This window comes from Siniperca chuatsi, linkage group LG13, assembly GCF_020085105.1.
Source record: "Siniperca chuatsi isolate FFG_IHB_CAS linkage group LG13, ASM2008510v1, whole genome shotgun sequence".
NCBI lineage: Eukaryota > Metazoa > Chordata > Actinopteri > Centrarchiformes > Sinipercidae > Siniperca > Siniperca chuatsi.
In genome coordinates this window covers 23,617,169-23,641,012 of record NC_058054.1, presented here as the reverse complement: position 1 = coordinate 23,641,012, position 23,844 = coordinate 23,617,169, and the positions used below count along the sequence as shown (strand labels likewise).

At 39.7% G+C, this 23,844-nt stretch overlaps 1 long non-coding RNA gene across 1 annotated transcript in view; it reads right to left on the bottom strand.

Moving 5' to 3' along the window:
* The window catches only part of LOC122887141, a 73,282-nt gene extending 55,407 nt beyond the window's left edge, over positions 1–17,875 (bottom strand). The window contains exon 1 of the long non-coding RNA XR_006380480.1: positions 17,743–17,875. This is a non-coding gene — a long non-coding RNA (uncharacterized LOC122887141). The remainder of the gene's footprint in view (positions 1–17,742) is intronic.
* Positions 17,876–23,844: the final 5,969 nt, after the last annotated feature.

The following is a 23,844-nucleotide window of genomic DNA, read 5'->3' as shown; positions in this document are numbered from 1 at the left end:
TAAGACTGTAAATAAATCATACTCTTCCCCATGAGGTTAACCATATTCAGATACAGTATTACCACAGCACTGTATGAGTATTGACATGACAGCATATTTAGAAGTGTTAAGGAAAAAACCCCACATATGGTTCAAGAATAAAAAAACAATCAAGGAATCGACAAAAAAATTCTTAATACTTAACGGCAAGAGATGTATATTTTGAATATACATACTATAAATAATTTTTTTTACACAACCACATGAATTGCTAAATAACTTACATTCTACAGTTGCCCATAAAATGGTTTGGACCTAACAGTATCCTTTTTCTTACACAATCAACCCCTTCAGAAAGGTTTTATACAGATTTTATGTTCCATGCTGAAACGGTACATGCTTGTTGGTGTTGTAAATAACTTTTTTTATTTGGTGTTAAAATTCTTGTGTTTTTTTTTTCTGGGAAAGCTGTCATTAAAGTATCTCGAGAAAAGCACTAAGTTGTATAAATACTGTTTTCCTTTTCAGTTTTTAGGTGAAGTAAGACTTTTAGCCTCAGCGGGAGACTTCTCATGATTTTTACAGTTTCATGTGAAGCATTAATATGTATGGATCAATCTAAGCACATATGTTGTTTTTGTGCATTTTTTAAAACATGCTACAAATGTCTAATTGCAATGCACTAAAAAACTGTGAAACATGCTATATAGGCAAACCCCTAAAGCACTTAAAATACTTGACATGACAGATAGTTGCAATATATCCACAGAACAAACCCTGTCTGTTTTAGGTAATTATTAGAAAACCCTTGCCTGCGTCCCTGAGGCAAGCACAGTCAGAAGAAAGACACTCAATGATTCACATTAGTAAATTATATTTTTTCTGACTCTTCTTTTATCTCTCATCTTATAAACAGAAGATCATCCATCATGTGTGTCGAGTGTTTGTAATGTCTTCAGATTACTGATATCTCCTTCCCCTCTCTTCAACTTCCCTGGTGCTTGTCTCTATATTTTTTTTTATCCAGGAATTTCTCCCTCCATCTCTGTTCCCTTCCATTCATCCACCCATCTGTCCTCACTCACCCAGTTTTCTAGAGTATTTTTGCTCTCTTTTAGCTGATAGTAACATTTTGCCTTGTTATGGAGACTGGATTATTTCACAACAGTTTTTTTCACCATGTTTGTTGTTGTTTCATGTAACACATAATCTCCTTCATTGTGCTTAGTTAATGACACATGTTCTGAAAAGATGAGCCTTTTCAAAAAGTGCTTTTCTTTGCCAAAAAAGTCACCTCTTGAACAGCTGCTTCAATCTGAGCACTTTGAGATTGCTTCATTATACTTTTTGTGTATTGATAAAATTCCATTAATCGTGTTCTAGCTAAGATGCAGTCAATAAGTAATGTGTAGGAGATGACAGTAGCACATATGTTAAAGAAATGCTTAAAGCAAAAAAAGTTACAGTAAAATGGATTCTGCATGCGTTTTTCTCTCAGACACTTCAGTCTTGATTTGTGAACATGAACAACTTTCCCCTCTAGGGGTTTGGTAGATATGGGAATCATTACTTAACAGCAAGTAGAGCAAACACATTAAATATCTCATCCCTTCCTCCCTAGCTTCCCTCCCTCTCCGGTGACCTCCTCCCATCCTTTCTCCATCTTCTTGCTCCCTGGACTGCCCTGTAGTTTAAATACACACTTTGCTGACAACAACACAGCATTGATCCTGGTCAATTCACACACACACCTACACACACACACACACACACACACACACACACACACACACACACAGAGCGAGAGCTGTACAAGTCAAAACCCAGGAGATTGTTCTGTTAGAAGTGGATTAAGGGGGGACATGGCACTAAGTGCTTGGTGTGTGTGTGTGTGTGTGTGTGTGTGTGAATGGCCAGGCCAATAAAGGGAGTATGTTTTATGACAAGTGAAACAAGCCCAGTGAGAAGCTGCCCAGTTCAATACCTCATCACCCAAGCCAAATTGTGTTGTGTGGACGACACACACACACACACACACACAAACTGATATGTGTGCACCAAAACTCATTTCATGGCAAACTGTCCATTCCTCATGACAGTCACACTGAAGAACAGTACACATCCACGTGCAGTACATATACACAATATTAACAGTAATCACACAGATAACCAGTAATACAAAAGGGAAAACTGAAAACAAGATCAAAATAAATCTGAATAATAAAGTTATTCTTTAACATAAGGGTTAAGGGTTGTGAAGGCCAGATGAGTCCCTTTGGTACAGTTCATTGATACATTGTGAGGTGGAATGGTATTTGCACAGTAATGTATCATTTTCAACTGAAACAAGTATGGTAGTTGCACCTCGGACACAACCCAAGTTACTTTCTTGTTCAGGACAGATTCTTTTTAGCTTAATATTGTCCTGGATCACAGTTATTTATGTTGGTCTGCTAATGTCTCTGTCATTGCCTCTAATATTTACCCTGCAATAAGTTTGTCACTTTAACACAAAAAAGCACAACACATAATCAAAAGTTGAGTTGCCTGGTAGGTCAAGAACATTCTGTATATAACAATATATGCATTCAGAGTTAATGTAACACACGACTGCGAATTCTCTGCCATCTTTGTTATACAGTACTTTGAACATTGTTTGAATGACCTCTTACTGCCAGAGAGGGTAACAACATGCAGAAAGTTACAGATTAGAGTTTTAAGTTGATTTTACACAGTGAATGATGAGGGATTTTGAAAGTGTGAGTTGAAACCTGTTGGTGTAGCCCTGTGCCATTTTCATTAAGTACAGCATGAAAGGATGTACACTAAATATGCAAATATTCAGTGCTGACAATCCAGAGATGGCAGGTTATAGGTGACTTTTCCCACGAAAAATGACTAAAAAGTAAACATTTTAAAAAGGCAGTTAAAATCCAATGTTAAAATGTCAAGTTGAACCTATCGTGCCATGTAAAGTGTAGCTGGCGGTGGCTGGTTACTCACATGAACAGATATAGAAACACAATGGAAGCAATTAAAAGTGACTGACCCAACATGTAGACTCACCCCTACATTGCCAGTGAGGAAATCAGTTAGTGTGTTATGTTGCCTGAAATGGTGTTTTTTTGGGGGAGGAGAGGATTCTGTGGGACACTGATGATAGCTTTGCCATTTCTTTTGTGTCTAGGGGAAAAGGAAAGCACGGGCTCTTTAGATGTTGCAATTAAAAGGCATGTGTCACACATGAGTAAGGCACACTGCCAACGCAGACATGTATTCACTGCTGTTCAATGTCCATTACAAGGAACAAAAAAGGTTATCTAATCGTGACATTGTGCACAAAAACATACATGCACAAAACAATATAATAATGCATGCTAAACAGATGCAGATGCGCTAACTGTACACACACACACCAACCTGCAGGCACACATCTCACATCTCTGCCCGGTCCAAACAACATGTTCCAATTAACACCTCCTTAATCGGCGCTCAGCAGACCCCCCACACCCCAAGCAGAACCCTCAGAACCTTTGGAATCGGCAAATCAAAGAGCAGACATCTCTCAACAAGGAAGTAATTGGGCTGACCCCACGACCTCTGGTGTCTTACATCAGGAACGCATCGAATTCAAAATCAGCTACTACAAGACACACCCACACTGCTAACTAGCGCCTTGGTCGCTTAAAACACACACACACACACGCTTAATGTATACAGTAACACTCACACACAAGTACACACAAAGATGCGTCATTAGTGGCTGTGCTGCGCTCATCGCTCATTAGACACAAACTAGGGAGAGATTTTCAGTTGATGGGGAGGTGAAGTGGCTTCCACTGCACATACACACAGAACACACACTCACACAGGCGTGTACGGACAAACCTAAAAAAATGACTTGGTCTTTATCTAGTGAGGACAAGAAGCTGCAGGGCTAATAAGGCAGTCTTGCAAATAGAGAAGAAAGAGGAGGTGAGGGGAGAAGGAAACGATGGAGAGACTACCATTCCTCCCCACTGTTTAGAGGAGTTTAAATTGATGTTGGGATAGAAAGATTGGGCCTGTTTTAATTAACCTCCAAGGAAGAAAGAAATATCGCCATACTGTATGCATATACTAGAAAATACCATCATTAAGGTTTTGTGAATACATGCCTCCACATCACCGCCTTCAGATTAAAAAGTCAGTTTATCAGCAAAAAAGTTAGTTTTTTAACACCGTATTTAAGCTTTGAGGAATTTGTCTACAGTGTTTAATGTGAGAACTGTGCATCCTATTCCAGTCAGTTTACGACAGCAATTTTGGCCTTGTTCAGACTGCCAGCCCAAATCCATGGACAGACGCTGTCTGCTGGGACTTTGGGGGTAGGCAAAGCTGGAAAGAACCTACTGGAACAAGACAATTTATCAAGAGATTTCTCACGCCATGGAAGAAAGGGTGTTTCGTAGGTCGTTGCAGTGCCGACGAAACCTAAATACAAGGAAATTAAAGATGGCAATAGCAAAAGTGGGGCAGGCTATATCAGCAACCCAGTTTATGACTTACTGGACACCATACTTGACGACAAGCCGAGTGTTCATCCCTTGACTATTATAGACAGCTCTGCTGACGTTGCCAGCTCTGCTACTCAAGAAGTTATTAGTAAAGAAGTCAAGGATGCTGTGGAGACTACAACAAATAGTATGTTCATAACCACTAAGTTAACGTTAACAATTTGTAATAAAAGATCTGAACACTTGACTATTTTGAGAAATTGGTTAAGTAGCTTCTTGATTTCAAACTTAGCACGCATCCATGTCTTAGATAAGCCCACAGATTCTGAGAGAGAGACAGTTCAACTAGCTGACAGTTGTGTCAGTCCAGCAGTTGTGACCCAACCAAACAGGACTCCAAGCCCAGCATCTTCTGGAACTCCCTTTGAATGTAAGTGCCTATTTTGCAACACGTACTGCTATGTTATGCTGTAATTCCATCTATTATCAGCTACTGTGATTTATAACAAGCCTGTTGCAGTAAACAGATAAATAGTGTGGTTACAGTCCTGTAGTTTTACAGTGTTGTGTTCAGAATTAAGCAACATTTGTTATTCTCATATACAGTACATACTTAAGAACTGTTGTGCGCTTTGAGGTGTATCAAAAGTTTTCGAGGGACCATAAGCAGAAAAAGAAAGAACAAGCAAAAAGATTGCTGATGTACTAGAAAAGGATAATGATGTCCTATTGCAGATGCAGGCCACTCAGCACAAACATGAGATGTCAGTAATGTCCTTCCTTGCCCAACTCATCAAGGATGGACATCTTCAGGTCCCGGCATTTCACCATGTTCAAACTGCCCCAGTTCCACCCAGCCAACACCCACCCTTTCCACCAGGAGCATCACCACAACAATACCAATTCTTTTGGCCCATAGGTCCTCCACTGCCAGCTTACCAACCGCGGCCATCACAGCCACAGCACACATAACTGCACAGCCAACCTACTGATCGTCCGATGTCTCTCCACATGTACCAACAGGATCATCGTTTTTGAACGATTTAGAACCCATTTTCCCTCATGAGAAGTCATTGCAACAGCCTGATGGCTACCACAAAAGCAAACTATGCTTAGTTCTCTGTGTATTGTAAACCAGTGGGTTTATTTACTCGTTAGTGTTGGTTAAGTTAGGTTGTTAAGTTGCACTTTATTGTCTCCATGGGGAAATTGTTCCTATTGTTTGTATTCACATGTGTATAAAAATGCTGAAGAATTTATGAGATTTCTTTGATCTAATATAATCTAACGGTGCAGATCTCTGTAGGGGCTATCCTATTAGCTAATGCTGTTTTAAGCTGTTCTTCTCTGGTAGGATAAAAGATTGCAGTGCAAAAGCCCTGTGGTGTGGTTTGAGCAACAAAATGTCCTCTGCCACTTCCTGGTATGACCTGGAATGTGCACAAAAAAACTGAAAAGAATTGAAAAGTAAAAAAAAGCCATCATAAAGGTATGTTCAGACAATAATAATAATAATAAACTTTATTTATACAGCACTTTTCAAAAAGTAAAGCAAAGTTAAAGAGTGCTTTACATGGTTGTACCAGGATTAAAACATTTCAGGACTGAGGCAAATTAAATCACGCAATTAAAACAATACAGAAATAAAATGAAATAAAACCCCAACAATAAACAGTGTGCTAGAACTAAAAAAAAGGCTTTTTTGAAAAGATACCTTTGAGAAGAGGTTTAAAAGATGACACTGATTCAACAAGCGAAGCAGAATTTCCCCCTGTGCTATTTGCATGAATTTCACTGCTAGACTGTTTGTTTAGTCTGTGTTTATTTGCCCCAAACAGCTGATGTATACAGACGCTAGCAGTAAACTAGCTAGCAACGTACATACCGACTGTGTGTGTGTGTGTTTTTGTGTGATAGGTCAAATTATGACTGATCTTAAAGCTCACCAGGTACTCCAGATCTTTTTATTTTCCTCCTTTCTCTCTCCTTTTCCCTCTTGAGTCTGTACTTTTATGAAATAGATTAATCAAGCATGAAGCATCAAATAAGCGTGAAGTGTTTGCTCATAAATACAACATTATATTTTTATATTAGAGACAGCTGAAAATGGCTGATAAGAGCAGTGAGACTGAACCAAAACAGTAAAGTTGAAACCAAAACAAGGCGCTAAAAGCTGCTAAAATGCTCCATGAAGATGAGGGGAACGGCAGAGTCAGGTGATAATTCTTTGTGGGCTCGTCACTATGAGCGAAACCTCTCACATTACACATAATCATTTGATCCAAAGATAACATAAAACTATTGATACAGCTTTAAAAGTAAAATGTAATAAATATAGACATGGTTTTTCTGAGACTCTAGACACCTTAACCAATAGCTGGTTAAAAAAATCAGATATAATATAGAAAACACTTTGATTCATTGTTATCACACATATTACTCAAAGTTACATATTTCCTATAGAGGGCCTAAGAAATATTGCAATACATTATTCCTCCTCTTTCAGTAAGCAGTGGAATTATTTAAGGGTGAAACGGTGCATTACTGACTCACACACAAGCAAAATAAACACAGCCTATATATGTGTATATCTTTAAATATCACACATACTCAGACATGATAACACAAAATAATGAAGGTGTTTGGCACCCATTGCAAGGGCTGCTGTGAATGATGACACTCAATGCAGGAGTTAAGTGTTATTCAATCCATATACACTACATGCTCTATGCTAATGAGGCGATTTTATTTACTGGACTCGGAGAAAAACTCCAATATGATTGTCCCGGTGGTTTAAATTGTTAACCAGGTGTAAATATGTTGTTTGCATTGTTAGTGGGGAAAAATGTGTTTTCTCTTCACGTTGAGGGGACAAGCAGACTTAATTCCATATCAGCATGCATTTAATGGCTCTAGGTTTGTGTAATGAGAGGGGGGCTTATTTATAGAGTGGAGACTTTTTTCTTGCCTTGCATGTATCCATGTATTTACACATTAACGCACAAGAGCATGCACATACATTTGCATAAAAATACACACATATATATGAATGTGAATGTTTACTACATACACTCAAACCCTGACATTTATAGTCACAAAAAACATATACATAACGTACAAATGCAACACATGTACACTTATATACTTTAAACACATACTCACACACAAACATACTGTACAATGCACACACATATACACATGAATCCAAATGTAGATGCACTTACAAATGTACACCTGATCGCACGTAAATGCTCATCATTGCGATCACTCACACTATCACCCCTCTTAATTTAAACACACACAAATACACACACACACACACACACTCACATATTCACTCTTTCAAAATCACACTTGTACACACTCTTACCCTCCTCATCTCACTGCACACGCACCATACGTTTAGACCCGTACACAAACACACACACATGCTGTTAGTTAATCACTGTGTTAGATAGAGAGCGGACGCAGCCTATGCTAATGTCTCAGTTAATGCCTCGGTGGCTCTCCTTGAGAAATATATTTATCGCTTTATTATGGGCTTGTTTCTATAATTCATAGGACGCACACCCTCCTAGATCACTCCCAGATGAATAGAGCCAGGGAGAGTGGAGAGATGTAAGTGTAATTCACTGAGGTCTATTGCCGTTATGTCCCTCTCCACTTCTCTTCCTCTCTCCCTCTCACCCTCTTTTTCTTTTTCTCAGTGTCTGTAGTTATGGATCATAATATTATGATAGCTGTTGGTTGTGCATGCACCATTAATGATTTTGCCTCATGGGTGAGAACAACTAGTACAGACACCCGTGGGAGCAATCAGAGAGAGACAGAGAGAGAGAGAGAGATGCTATAGTTGAAGTATTGAAAAAACAAGACTAAAGGGCAACACACATTAGCAGCATCATGATGCCTGTCATTGTGGGCTGGCATGCTTCAAATGGTCAGATATGACTGAAGCGTCCTGCTGTCCTATATTCTGAGCGTCAACTATCTGGAAAAGCAGCAGTTTTGTCGAATTCGCCGCCATTATCAACACATTCAAGATACAATGTTTAGCGTGTGCTACGGGCATCAAAAGATGCGGCTGATGTGTGTTGCACTTGTGTATAATGTACAGCATTGCTAGCATCTCTGTGGGGCTGTAAAGATTATTGTAAAGGACACCACATTTTAAGATGGATGAAAGATGAGGTTATTTTTTTATATTATTATAAAAACAAATTCTAAGAAATGTTTACCTGCTGGGGCACTACAGAGTATCACAAAAGTGATTAGGATACATTGTCTAGGAACCACAAATGTCTGAACCAACTTTCATGTAGATGTGGACATATTTTACTGGATAAGTGGAAATTTTAACCTGCAGGTGAGAGGAAAATTCATCCAAGAATTCATCCTGTGGGGACCATGAATGTCTGTACAAACTTTCACAGCAGGTTGTCAAGATATTTCACTCTGGACCAAAGTGGTGAACCATGCAATCAACAATGGCATTCATACAGTCACACCATTAAGAATGTTTTTTTTTAAGTACAGAAGAACAGGATGACATCTTGTTGCTAATTAATCAAAATTTATATTGTTGTCAAAATATTTTGGGCCAGGCACAGAGCACCTGACCAATATTCGTTTCCCTGAACTTTTCAAAGATTTTCTCCCCATTTTCTGCATTTTTTGCTACCTCATCAACAGGAGCATATTTATTTTATTATTATTGTTTTGTATTATTTTTGGACCTCTGTTATGACTGATATTGCTGAAGATATTACTGCATGTGTTGACACAATTCTGCAGTTTGTGATGCATGCTGGGAGACACGCAAGACCATAAATAAATAAATAAATACGAGAAAACCCACAATTTTATGTATTACTGCTGGTAGGCTGATAATTTTGTCAGAGGGCAGCTCGTCTTTACATTAAATCTTTATTGTGATAACGGCATTTGAGCAAAAGATAGAGAGGGACCCATGAGAAGGGGTATGACTCAACACAACAAAAGCTAATCAATCAACAGTTCAAATAGAAGAAAGTAAAAGTGTAACACTTTTTTCCTGAATTATGTCCTTTAGGGTAGAAAGCACATGCAGTATCATTGTACTCTTCTGCGCTGCAGTGGTACCTTTTGTTTGGGACTATTTCTGACAGTGTGTGAGCTGGTGGAATCTAGTAGAATTATAAATAATAAAATGGAAAAGAGGGAAGTAAAAATAAGAAGGATTTCTCTTCTCTCTCTCCCGAGGGAGCGACCATTTGCCCTGACATTTGCTTTACCTACCTGAGTGTTTTACCTAAATCACCATGACTGCTCTAAGCCCAGAGATTAGGGGAAAAGGAATGGTGAAATAGGTGAAATATCGATGGTGTTGAGGTAGAGAGAGGAAAAATAAGGAGGGAAAGTGGTGCAGGGGGTTGTAACCGCAAGAATGGAGAAAGAAATGGATGGTTGAAGGAAGAGATCAAAGAAACATGAAAGTAAGAGAAGAAGAAAGAGTGGGAAGATGGAGAATAGTGAGAAAAGGAGGAATTAAAGCGATGAATGGGCCCTCTCACTAGGGTTTGGCTACCAAAATGCCATGTGACGATGTCCACAGTGAAACATCAGGATGGACAATGACAATGTTGCCCATCCTCACCTACTCGCCCGGTCTTTCTTTACTTTTCCTCCCTATTTGTTATAAGAGTATCATGGCTCCTTTAAATAACAGGGCAGCATGTAGTGAGTGTGTGGGCAAGTGAGAGAGAGAGTGAAGGTGACTGCAGACCTGACAGCAGACAGGTGTTGGCGATCGGAGCAGAGGGACGGGTTAGCAGTGAAGTTGTCTAGTGGCAGTAAATGTACAGTGTAGGTTACAGTTTGCCCATGAAACGCTGCAGCTCCTCAGTACCGAAGACATTCCCATGTCTTGCTTCCCATCTGCTGGGTAAAAGTGAAGGGGGTTACCCCCGAGGTTAGCATCAACTTCAGCCCTGGATTAAAACAAAATCTTCCCTGTGCTTCCTGACCACGGTCTGAAAGCTGTAGCAGGAACGGTTAACACTGTGCTTAAATTACCTCATTAAGCAAATCATATGATTTTTAAAAATATTTTAAATATTAGTCATAGTGATAAACTACTCTTATTAGCTTTTTACTGGCAAAGCTTTTTATTGCAAAAATCAGGTCACATCCTGTGTCAAAATGATGCCGAAAAACTAGTGCATGCATTTGTTACTTCTAGGTTGAACTATTGCAATTCCTTATTATCCGGCTGCCCGAATAAGTCCCCTAAGACTCTCCAGTTGATCCAGAATGCTGTGGCACGTATACTGACAAGAACTAGGAAAAGAGATCATATCTCCAATATTAGCTTGTCTGCACTGGCTCCCTGTAAAATCCAGAATACAATTTAAAATTCTTCTCCTCACCTAGAAAGTTCTTAACAGTCAGGTACCATCATATCTTAAAGAGCTCATGGCGGCGATGCCAGCGGTCGATCAACACCGCTCTGAATTTTCATGTGTTTTGGATGCTGCACAAAGGAGTTGAATGTCACTTCCTGTCCACCCACTAATCATACGTTATGTTCCAGTATGCTAAGTGTTGACCACACCATGACAATTTCATGTAAATCAAGTGATGACTGTCACACAAGGCTTACTTCCTGTTTCCAGTAGGTTGTGCAAAGACTATGACTCCTAATTGGCATGTAGATGTCCTCTGGACTGAAATTTAGGGCAGATTGGAGAATGTACACTCAAGTTACAACAACTTCCTGTTTCACAGTGAATAATGCGTCGCCACGACAACAATGTTCGATGAAAACTCACAAGGCCTAAAATTGCATATTCAATTCAAAATGGCTGACTTCCTGTTAGGTTTAGGGTATGGCTCCAAAAGGCTATTTTGTGTGAAAGGTAACGTGGGGGCTACTTTTTTTCAAATTTGTAGGGGGCGCTATGGAGTCATTTTGCCATACCCATGCCCAAGACCCATAGTATAAGTACATTTTCCCTACTTCTGACATGTGTTAAAAGTTTCGTGAGTTTTCAAGCACCTTTAGCCCCTCAAAAATGTGATTCATTTGGTAGAAAAATATTTCCTTCTGTTTCAATAAGGTCCTCGCAGGGGTCGCTGCACCCTAATAAGAAAACCAGGGATGAAAGAAGGAATGGTAGGATGATAAGCAAAGGAAGATGAAAGAGGGAGGGGAGGTATGGAAGAATGGTTTTATGAAAATGACTAAAGTAGAGAAATTAAGGGAGAAATTAAGCAATGTAATAGCTTGTAGACCACTGTGATTGTTATGATTTATTATGTTAAAATACTACATGTAGAGACAACAAAAATAAGTGATATAAACATTTGCTATGGTAACATTTACCAAAACCCACCATGTCAGTGTACCACATTTGAGTTTGACAAACGACAGAGGAGGGAAGACGGAAGAACGAGGGGATGAGTGTAAAAAGGAGAGAGCATCACGCGCATGATGCCCTCAGTCATTCTTACTCTGCCCTGTGTGTCACACACCATGTATGCACATCCACACACACACCATCCATCCACTTGGCAAGGAACTTTGAGCAAGTATTGTCAGTGGTTCCTATGCTTGTGAAGGGGTCAAATGGAGCATAGAGGTTGTGATTGTGTGTGTGCGTGTGTGTGTTTAATGGCATCACTGTGTTGTGGCCTGACAGAGGCCTGGGTCACAGCACATTTACTCACTTACATGACTCTAATTACACCTCTCTCACACGCACAAACACACACAGACACACACGATTCTAATTATGTCATGCTGCTGTGTCACTGCACAGTGGAAACGAAGGCCACAGAGGCCGCACACAAGCTACAAAGTAAAAATGATTTATTCTGTCTGGGTCTTTTCTGATATATGACCCCTCTCTCCTATTTCCTTTTTACTTGATGTGAATTTCATTCTGAAGATGCATTTTTGTTTTTAAATATATGTGTACACACATCAGACCTACGTATGTTACGTCTGCAATTTCTTCCCAGCTAGGGTTAATATGACAGTAATTGCCACATATACACATCTGTATTTTGAGTGTACACTAGAAAGTGTTTAGTTTTTTTAATGGACATATGAGTATATGGTGCAGAGCTGAACCAGAACCCAGGATGCACAAAACACACCTATCTAAAAAGCTGCATATGCATTTTCAGTCCAAGCACACTGACGCACATGAAGCCAAGTGGCAACTTTTCCCTGATCATGATATTGACAAGGCCTTGATAGAAACATTAATGAATTAGCATAAATCGTTCCCCCATGCCCTTTGGGTATGCAGATGATGTATTGGTGAAATTAATACCTCTGTTTCGTTTAATACACTCATAATCCATGGTGTGCTATTTCACCAGTCAATTCAATTTAAAATGATGAATGGGTGACAGAGTACACTTAAAATAGATAAAAGGTTCCTCCTGATACACCTGGAAGCTTATACATCTTACTTTGTACATTTGTAAAAGCACCTTTATGCACTTGGTGACATGAGGTGAAATGTACGGTGGCCCTGAGGGTAAACATTTCAGAAAACACATTTCACAAAACACAACAACATTTCACAAAACACAACCACATTTCACAAAATGGCGACAGTTCAATGTCATTTCCTGTTTCTATTGTGTACTACTCTCAGCAGTGTCCTTACATGAATTTTAAATTGAGTTTGAAAGGATGGAAGAGAAGATTGAAATCATAAGGGAATTTTTTAACAAAGGACATTCATATGATGCAATTCTTGATATGCTTTCAACATATCACAACATTAAAATGTCCTGTAGAACCCTGAAAGCACGCTTGAAAGAATTAGGACTGAGGAGATGAAGCAGGAATTTGATTTGTCAAGGCGTAGCTTTTTCAATAAAGCTACGATTGGTCAGTTAGCCATATAAGGGACTTCCATGTAGCTGACCATGCCCAGAGCATCATCAGTTGCCTGAGAGCAAAACAACCAATCACAGCAGTGGACAGTTTAGAGCGTCCCTCCGGCTGATCCAATCTAGCACCAACCCACTTTAACATATCTGTTGAATAAACTCTGAATTGACTTGGGTTCTGTCCAATCACAAACAAGAAGTGTTGTCCCACCCTTTCCGTAATCTGAAATGTTGTGTTTTCTGAAATGTCATGTTTTGTGAAATATTGTGTTTTGTAAAATGTCATGTTTTCTGAAATGTTGTTGTTTTGTGAAATGTCGTGTTTTGTGAAATGTCGTGTTTTGTGAAATGTTGTGTTTTGTGAAATGTCGTGTTTTGTGAAATGTTATTGTGTTTTCTGAAATGTTGTTGTGTTTTGACCCTTGGGGCCACCATAGAAATGCAATGATAGAGAAGCAGGCTTGTGACTGGAAGGTTGTAGGTTTGATCCCCAGACTGGCAGGATAAATCTGGGCAGGGCAAGTGGAATAGCAGCGCTTACTTAGCTGGGCTCTTAACCCCAACCCCCCCATATCAGGCTGTGGTTGTAGCTGGTTGGTTCATAGCCACACAGCTTCCAGGTGTGAATGTTAGTATGGTATAAAGAGAGCTGGGCTTTTAGTGTAACTTCCCTGAATAAATAAAGGATTAGAAAAAAGTTAAGCCAGAGTTAATTTGGATGTAAAACCTAATGCAGAAATAGGCCAGAATTGAATATATAACGATGACATAATAATGAAAAAAAAACTTTTTTCATGTAATCACATTGGCCCATATGATTACATGTTATCAAACTCGGATCTGTGGCCAAATGTGGATCTATATTTTGGTCCTTGACATAAGGGCAGCTGAGAACCCCTGAAGGTGTAAAGGGTCTGGAAGTTGATTAAGATTGAGGGGAGTACTCCACTACCTGCTTGCCCCTTAAAGAGCTCTTAATCCTGGATATGATGAGTCCCAAGGACCCCTCTCTCCAACCATCTAGGGATAGACTAGACTTGCATACATGCAGCCATGCTAGCAGACAGAGAGAGACAAATGCAGAGCCGAGAAACAAAGTGCCTCTTCACACTGCCAGTTAATAGTACCAGAGTGGGGAGCAGGACAGAAGGGGACCTCTTGGCTGCCTGACCCCATGAAGAGCTCTCAGTCCTAGGCTCACTGAGTCCCAGAGCGCACTCTCTCTCCTAGATCTCCAGCCCTGCAGCTCCACTGGGTCAGAGCTAACCCCACAACCCTACTCTGGAGCCTCAGTAATAGGGCCTGGATGAACTCTTCAAGGGGATTAAAAGCCTCCTCTGTCCCCTGGGCTCCGGCTTTTTAAACTGGCTGAATTTTTACTACCTCTCAATCCAATTTTAGGACTACAGATTTAAGATAAGTATGCCAATTGAATTGCCAGTCTTCAGTTCATATAAACACTGAAATAAAGATTACAGTTAAGGCGAGAACATTTCAGCAGGGGACAATTACGATTTAGGATTTAAAATCATGAAATGAATGTAAAAGTGGTCCACAACATGGCAATTTTGAAGCTCCAGTGGAAACAAAAGCACTGTGAGGTAGGTAGGTGGGTGAGCTGAAGCATGGAGAACGAGTGAAGAGGCAGAGTGGCAGTTGAGTGGAGAGATGGAGTGGTGGACTGGAGTCGGGGTGGAGGAAAAGAGATGCAGAGATCAACACAGGTCAGAAGATGGTAGATTGGGAAGAGAGAGGAAGAGCGAGAGAGAGCAGGATAGTCCCATTCTGAGCTACTGCACAGAATGTTGCTGATGTTTCATGATAAAATATTTTACATGAAACAAAACTTAAATCCAAGCAGTTAACCTCACAAACTTAATTGTGAAGCATCATTTTTGCAACAGAAATTCAGTCTTCTAATATCTTGTGTCTGCCATTAGTTCATATAGCCTGCATCAAGATTTTTCTTCTATTGTGGATGTCTGTTATTGGACAAACCATTGATTACTTTTGGATAACAGATTTTCAATATCGTTATGAATTTGCATTTAGCCAGGCAAACTTCTTCAAACCGTGAAGTAAAGGCAATGACAATTTGCTTTGGTTTTAAGAGGGGTTATACACGGGGCAATTTATTGTGGTTGCCTGGCAACCTCATGGTTATGACAAGACTTCAGGAAGTCACTGCGTCCGTCCCAGAAAGTCTCGCATATAACCCCTTGTAAAACCCCAAATTGTCATTTTTGTATGTATTAAACAAACGTGATATTATGTGTCAATTTGTGAGCTTTAGAGGTTCTGGTAGGTGGATTTTGTTACCTTCAGACAAAGCCAGTCTAGCTGTTTCCAGTCTTTATGCTAAGCTAAGCTATTTGTTTGCTGGATCCAGCTAAATTTTGAATAGACAGACAAAAGAGTACCATCAATCTTCTCATCTAACTCTCAGCAAGAAATTTAATGCTACAGTGTACAGTGATATCTTAGGCAATAGTTTGCTTAAGGGTTAATGCCCTTTCCTGTTTCAATATGACAGTGCTCCTGTGCACAAAGCCAGGTCCATCAAGAAATGGTTTTCAGTTTGGTGTGGAAGAACTTGAATGGCCTGCACAGAGAGTCCTGATCTCAACCCCATCCCAAACCTTTGGGATGAACTGGAACACCAACTGTGAGCCTTGTCATAAAACAAGAGCCTGACCTCACTAATGCTCGTGTGGTCCTACAGTCAGGGATTTGCTCCCATTCAGGTCCCAAAATTTGGTCCCAAGAGTGGAAGCTGTTATATGGAGGCTGGTTTTGCAGTGAGATTTTTAACAATCACATATGGATTTATTGTTCCAGTATGCCCATACATTTGGCCCTGGTGTATTTCATTTGTATTGTTTAGTTGAAAGTATGTCACCTAGTCACATAGACTCATGTACCCTTACCTACTTTACATCAAGGACCACAATGGAAATAAGTCTCTGACCTTGACATGTGTCAATCTGTGTGATGTGTCTCTCTTTTCATGTCAAATGAACTAAAATAAAAGCTTGAAACATATTCTGCCAGTCAATCATTGCATAGAAAATACACTGATCTGCAACATTATATATCTATTATACATTATCAGTATCTAGAGTATCAGAGACAATCGAGATGATGTAAACCAATCAAAGCCAGCGAGGATATATCACAGTTATTTTTGTTTTGCTCTGTATTCATCGTAATACCACCTCCGCTGCTGCTTCCTCCCATCTTGTTTGTCTGTAATGGCATGTCACAGTGGAGGGTGCAGTCACGTCAGGGGCGATGCAGGGTTAAACTCTAGCACTCTCATTCCATGTGGCAATTAGGCAAGCGGGCATTTAGGAGCCACTGGGATTGCTTTAGTCACTCGTGGGAGGTAATTTGGTCCCTTTTATGTAAATGTGACCAGGAGGAAAGCAGAGTTGATGTGTTTTTTCATTGGACTTTCTTCATCTGTTTTTTTCTCACAGTTTTACATCATCACCTTTTTCTGTTTCTCTCTTTCCTCTCCATCACCTTAACTGTCGCCACGTCGCCACGCTTCTTTCTCCACCCACCACTTCCTCTCTTTCTACCTCTCTTCCCCTTCATCTCTCCATACCCTTCCATCTCACTCGTCCACATTTTCCAGTCTCCAACAAACACCTCTCTTCCACCATACAAATCTCCCTCTTTCTCTCGCTCTCTCTCTCCAAGTCAGGTGACACCAGCCAGACCACTAATTAGAATTCTGTCACTAAGTAAATGCATTGTGACCGGTGGCTGACAGCTCTGTGTGTGTGTGTGCATGTCCACGCGTGTGTGAGTGTGTGACAGTTTGGGCAGCTTGTTGGCGGTGACGATGGCAGCCGCCTGGCATTTTTAACGTGGCAAGGTGCTGCTCTCGCCACTGACCTGACAGTCATTTAAATTACAGAGAGAATGGCTGCTGTGTGTGTGTGTGTGTAAGGAGAATGAGAGAGAGATTGAGGAAGGACCATTAGTAGCTGTGGGATAATTCACTGACTCGCAGGTTGACTGATTGTGTAGCTGACTGACTCACTGACTCATTGTTGGAAAACAGACAGACAGATAGGCAAGGCTTGTTTACCATGTCATCTCACCAATATAACACAAATCTCCCCCTCTCTCATTGACACACACACACACACATACACAAACACAAGCTTAGAGAGAAAAAAAAATATGTGAGGAAAGCAAGAGATGAGAGGGAAGAAAATAAAATAGTAGAAAAGGAGTGTGGAGGGGCTGAAAAACAAAATGGCTTTTATAGCATGGCAATCAACTTTTGCAGCTTAATAAAGAGATTGACGGTGAGGGAAGGAAGGAAGGAATGGATAAGGCAGATAAATCTGTAAATAGCATTTACCTGTCAAAGGTTTTTCCATCACACTAGCGTTATCAGAGTTCACCATCCACGCTACAACACCAAAACAACGTTAGAAAAACTGATAAATTCCTTCTAGTGAGCATACACAGGGCGTCTGAGCCGGCAGTGTTACAGCTTTACTAACAAGCAGCCTTGTCTTTTTCAAAGTGATGTTTGTCAAGAGCAAATGTGAATTATGGTCAGGATTGTAAATATTGGATCACATGACCATTGTGCATCAGCATGTTTGCAAACTTTTGGTTTCGACATCCCCAAAAGTGCAGCATTTTCCAATTTTCCCACTTTGTGCAGCATTTTTGAAAAGCTCATTAAAGTGGATGGAGGACCAAAATAAAGGAAAGAAGATGAATTTTAAATGTATCTGCAATTCTGCAGAATCGTTCTCTCTTTCTGTGCAAGCTGCAAATCTTACTGACAGATCATACTATGCATTACAGTCAGAACCCAAACACCAGAAACAATAAAAAAAGGAAAAAAAGAGAAAACTAATATCTCAGTGACTTAATGCTATAGCGTGGATAACTGTCATGTATTTCCCAGACAATTCTACAAATAATCATTTCCATACCAGAGGAAGAATTAAAATGGGCTGATATTGTAACCAGATAAAATAAAACTGTAATTTCTTTCAACTGCACTAATTTAATTAAATCAAGCTCAAAAAGCTTTATCTGTAAACACATTACTTAATGTAAAAATGTATTCTCGGTGTCTCACAACAGTGTTTGCTGTAAAGTGGAATAGGTTTGTCTTTTACAGAAATAGTTTTCATCTCTTTTGACTTGCAGGAGTAGAAGAAAGCCAAGACAGAGTAAATGAAAGTCTTGTTATAAATTCTAATAATGGGATCTCTGCTAATAAAATGCTGACTTTAGAACTTTAGGCAGACAGGACTGAGAGAGCTGTGATTAATCAGATTAGGCTCTTTAGACATTTGAACCTTTCAAGAGAAGACCTCTGTGATGGTAGCCTGATCCTTACTGTGACAGGCCTGCTCTCCACAAACAGAACTGAGGGACACAGACGTGTAATACAGTATGTCTGAGAGCTGAGTTTTTTTTGTGTGTGTGTGTGTGTGTGTGTGTGTGTATCAAGTTGGAAATAATCAGTGCAGAGTTAAGAGGAGAAGGAGGATGGGAGCCAAACCATCAAGAGACAGAGGGAGAGACTGTCAATTATTGATTGGAGTTGGCATTCTAACAAATAAACCAACTTGCTACTCTCTCAGATGCAGAGATTCAGTCTGTGACTGCAGAGAAGTACTGATCACTCAGTTTGCCATGTCATCTGAACTCATTGCATTTGTGTGCAGAAACAATGCAGATTGCTGGGCATTGGGGGGCAGTTGAGTCTGAATAAGGATTTGATCTGTGCATAGTGTCATCATTGCAATAATTTTAATATTCTAAGTTTACAACCAATGCATGTAGAATGTGGGAACATTTTTCCAGATTTGTCTCCATCTCCTAGCTCTGGACCTGATTCCTTGCTTGTACAACATAAACCTCAACATGCCCTCCACTGAAAGTCAAATTTGAGTGCTGATCAAATGGCTTAATGGTATTCGGCATCATGCTGTTGCTTGCTACATCTGTATTTTGTAATGGCAAGAACAAACGGACTGCATGATTGTGCAACATACACATGACTCTGTGATATAACATACAGTTTATACATATGACTCTTTTGTATACCAGGCACATAACTGATCTGTGTATGATTGTTTGGACTGCGTGATGAGAACAGTACATTGATAATGATGAGATGGAACTACAAAACATGCTATTGACTGTTATGTCCAGACTTCAGGGACACTCTTCTCCCCAGGCTGAGGAGCCTGACCCTGAAGACTGGATAAATAACTGATACTCCTTTCCCTCTGTACTCATTCAGAGCAGATTATACTGATGTATGTCTTGCTGCTGTGAGTCCATCTGCAGACGCTTGAAGTAAACCTACAGAAAGACAAATGGTTGCCTTGAGTTGTTCTATATTCCGCAGAATTGCGACTACAATTTGGCGTTGTCTGCATTTTCACTCGTTTGAGAGAACTTGGGTGCTCGGAGCTGCAGGTTAAGACCGTGCACGGCTAGAGTCTGGGACTCTGTACCTCAACCTCCCCGGCAAGGAAGGGTGGAGACGTGGGGGCCTGCCGCCCTGAGTGTCCGAGGCTCGCTCACCGCTGTGATCCAGTGAACCTAGTGGCTGTGGCAACACTCTCTTTCTGGTGAGTTTATTCATCTGGGCCCGCGGTATACTGATTCTCGCTACTGTGATGGGTGTGCGTGACAGACATGTCCGCTGTGTAAATCATAGCAGTATTTTGGCCAGATTTTGCAGGGAATATGGTGATTTGTGTTGCATCAATGGTGATGTGAAATTTTGCCTTGCGTCACTCTTAAGAATTTGACCACTGGACCGTTTATTTGCCCCAAACAGTCTACTGTATTTTAGCTGTTAAGTTAGCTAGCAATGGGTGCACCAACCATGTCAGTGGGAGTGCGTTCGTGTCTGTGCGGCAGCTCAGCCTCTGACCGGACTCAGAACTCAGCAGAAAATCTCACTGCAAAACCAGCCTCCAACTCTCTCCTTTTCCTCTCTTCTCGTAACGTTTATGAAGTAGATTCATAAAGCCCCGGGATACGCGCACATTTTTTGCTCAAGTTAAATGTGTCGAATTGACATGGCTGGGGCCAATGGTATGGATGGGGTCGAAATTCAAGCTTATTCCAGAGCATATAACCCTTTATGAATGCAGGCTGGATAAATGACATGAATCGAACTGTCTGATTATCAGGCTACATTATAACAGGAATTTTGGAATATTATATTATTAATACTATGTAAAAGGAAACAGACTTAATTGAAACAGAGAAACAGCAGTCACATGGTGAAATTAACCTGAAGTAGTTGATATACATTAATACACAGATAGAATAACACTAGAAATTGGATTGTAAATTAAGTCCATTCTCATGAAAGTTTATGTTATGTTGTCTGCAGCCTGTATGTTAAATAGCTCAGATTTGTTTTTAGGGCCATTTTGTCTATTGTTGTGCTGCACATCCAGCTCCAATGAAAGACAATAGATTAGCTGGTAATGATAGCTTGGATTGTGCATGTGTGCATGTCCATGTTCATGTCAGTAGGTAGGAACTAAACTCTGTTATATATGTAATTATTTAAACTTTAGTCTAATTAAAGGAAAAATGCATGTGCTTGCCTTTTTTTTTAACTACGTGTGTACTTTTGAATGAATGAGAAATTTGGTATAATGTGCTTTTAAGTGTGTGACTGTGCATGTTCCTCTCTAGTCTGTCATTCACATGTCCTTCTCAAAGCTTGCAATCGGGACTTGCAAATGCCACTCCATCATGGTAGGAGAGCTAAAGAAAGAAAGAGAAAAATTATAGATGTGATCATTAGAAAATTAAGTGTATCAAAGAAAGGGGATAGAATTGCATTGTGAAAAACAAAGTGCAATAAAGTACAAAGGGAGAGAGGGAGGGGAACAGAGCAGACCCTTACAGAAGGAAAAAACAGCTCTCAGTGTCACCACCAGCAGACAAGCCACAATGACAGCAGCATGGTAAAACACCTCTAATGCACCTCTATGGGCTTTTACTGCTTCTCGTACAGCAGCAAGGACACACACATGACACATGACTGCACACGCATACGTACAAACACACACACACACACACACACACACACACACAAGCCAGCGATGGGGACACTTGAGATTCATGTTTTTGTTTTTCACCGGGGCAACATGCTTCAGTACAAACTCACGCACGCAATGTGGATATTTATTATTCACGCTTTTGTTTTGCACACAGACAACATGCTTGCTGGAGAGAGAGAGGGAGTGAGGGAGGGAGAGAGAGATAAATAACAGTGATAAGTCTTGTCTTGTCAGAGGAGAGGAGAAGGGCTGAGTGACATACGATTGGTCTCCCGGTCGTGAAATATGCATGGCTTTTTCAGCAGCCAGAGGAGAGGAGTTAATTTAGGCCTCTCGCTATGCTCGGGGTAATTAAAAGAGATGATCGATAGTTTCCCCCCTGTGACTGATAACAACCGCCACACACACACACACACACACACGCACGCACACACACACACACACACACACACACACACACACACACACACAGAGAGCTGCAAGCAAACATACAAGCAAGATACTGATAATGCACAGACAACCGCACTGAGTGTACATGCACATAACAATGCACGCTCACACTTGCAGAAGCACACAAACTAACATGGAATAAAGAAGCAATGAATGGGAGTACAGAACAATGAAACCTTTTTCAGGCAATGTCAAGTTATTGACAAAAAAATACACCTTTTAAAGTTTCTCTATGTACATTCTTAAGGAAAATTGTTCATTTCATTGTATAAGGTCACCATATTTAACCTATGATGAAAATGATGACAATAACCTTTTTATTTCTTGTAGCGTGCATACAAATATACCCAGCCCATAAGACACCACAAATGAAAATAAACCGACCAACAGAACAGAGCACATACATTTTTAAGCAATATTACAAATAGTCAAAAAGTAAAGAATACCAGTTTCTTACATAATCAAACTTTAAGCCCTTTACATCTACAACAAAACTCTGTGAATTACTGAAAAAGCATATGTAATTGAAACCTACTATAGCAAGGACTAAATAGTCCAACTTCTTTTTATGCACCACATTTCTAGAACAAGCTCCCAGAAAACTGCAGGTCTGCTGCAACTCTCAGTTATTTTAAATCAAGGCTGAAGACTCTTCTGTTTGCCTCTGCCTTTTATTAAATCAAATAATGATTAATTTCTTACACTACACTGTAACTTTTACTCTCCTGTTTTTAAATGTCTTTTTATATTGCCCTATGTTGCTTTTATGTTTCATGTAAAAGCACTTTGAATTGCCTTGTTGTTGAAATGTGCTATACAAATCAACTTTCCTTGCCTTTTTAAGTATTATGAGACAATGTTAACTAACCTACATATATCAAAATCAAACATTTGAGAAACAATCTCATCACATGGTCTGTTTAGGCTAGTTGCTGCTGTGGATCACATGATCTTTATCAGCAGATTGAGTTTGCGCAATTTTCAAAGAATTGTAGATGCTCAAATTTCAAAGGCACAGGGACACACTGACCTATTGCATCATCCACTTTTAGCTATCATAGATAGCGACAACTCTCAGTGCCTTTTTTCCCACCCTACTCTCTTTAAGACATCACAGTACATACAATGCAGATAAAAATAGGACTCATTTTCTGAATTGTGCAACTTAAGATCTTTGGCTTCTAGATAAGCAGATGTAACATAGATTCAAGGCCATATTTTTGATTAATATAAATACATGTCCTTAATTTTGGTTTTGACAGGATATTATCAGATGATGTTCAAACTTGGATAAATACTGACCTTTAGTGTTGTTAAAATGACACCATTAGTTATTACTGTATATATGGAGTTTATTAGCCTCTTAAAAGTTGAGTAAAGCTCTTTAGCACATGGAGAACTGTGTGATTTACTCCAGATATATTTTTTCCATTCTCTGCCATTCCAATCAGGAGTTCACATTTGCATTACACTCCACTTCATGTTTCCCTGAGTTCCCTTAAAAGACTGAAAGGTAACATTCCAAACAAAGAAATAAGCCAACTGAAAATACTGACCCCTGCTCTCATAAGTGACAGTGGCATAAGAGTTAAGACATTTTCTTTTGGGTTTTTTTTTCTTTTATTCAGAAGAGAAAAAAAATCAGATTTTCAAAGGATATGATGGATTTGAGTTACTATTTTTTCCCACTATAAAAACCCTTTAATATCTAATTTAAACAGTTTTTATTCTTACAGATTCCCTCAGTGGGGTGACGTTTTTTGGGACAATGAATACCAGCCCTGTCTCCTAGAAATTACGTTTATATGTTTTGAGGGAAACATAATGCCAACCGAATTATGTTTTCTATTATCATAGCCTATAAAATAAAATGTTCACTGACAACATATTTAATTTGTTTTCTACTGCATTATTCAACTTTTTTATGGTTATGTTTAGGCACTAGC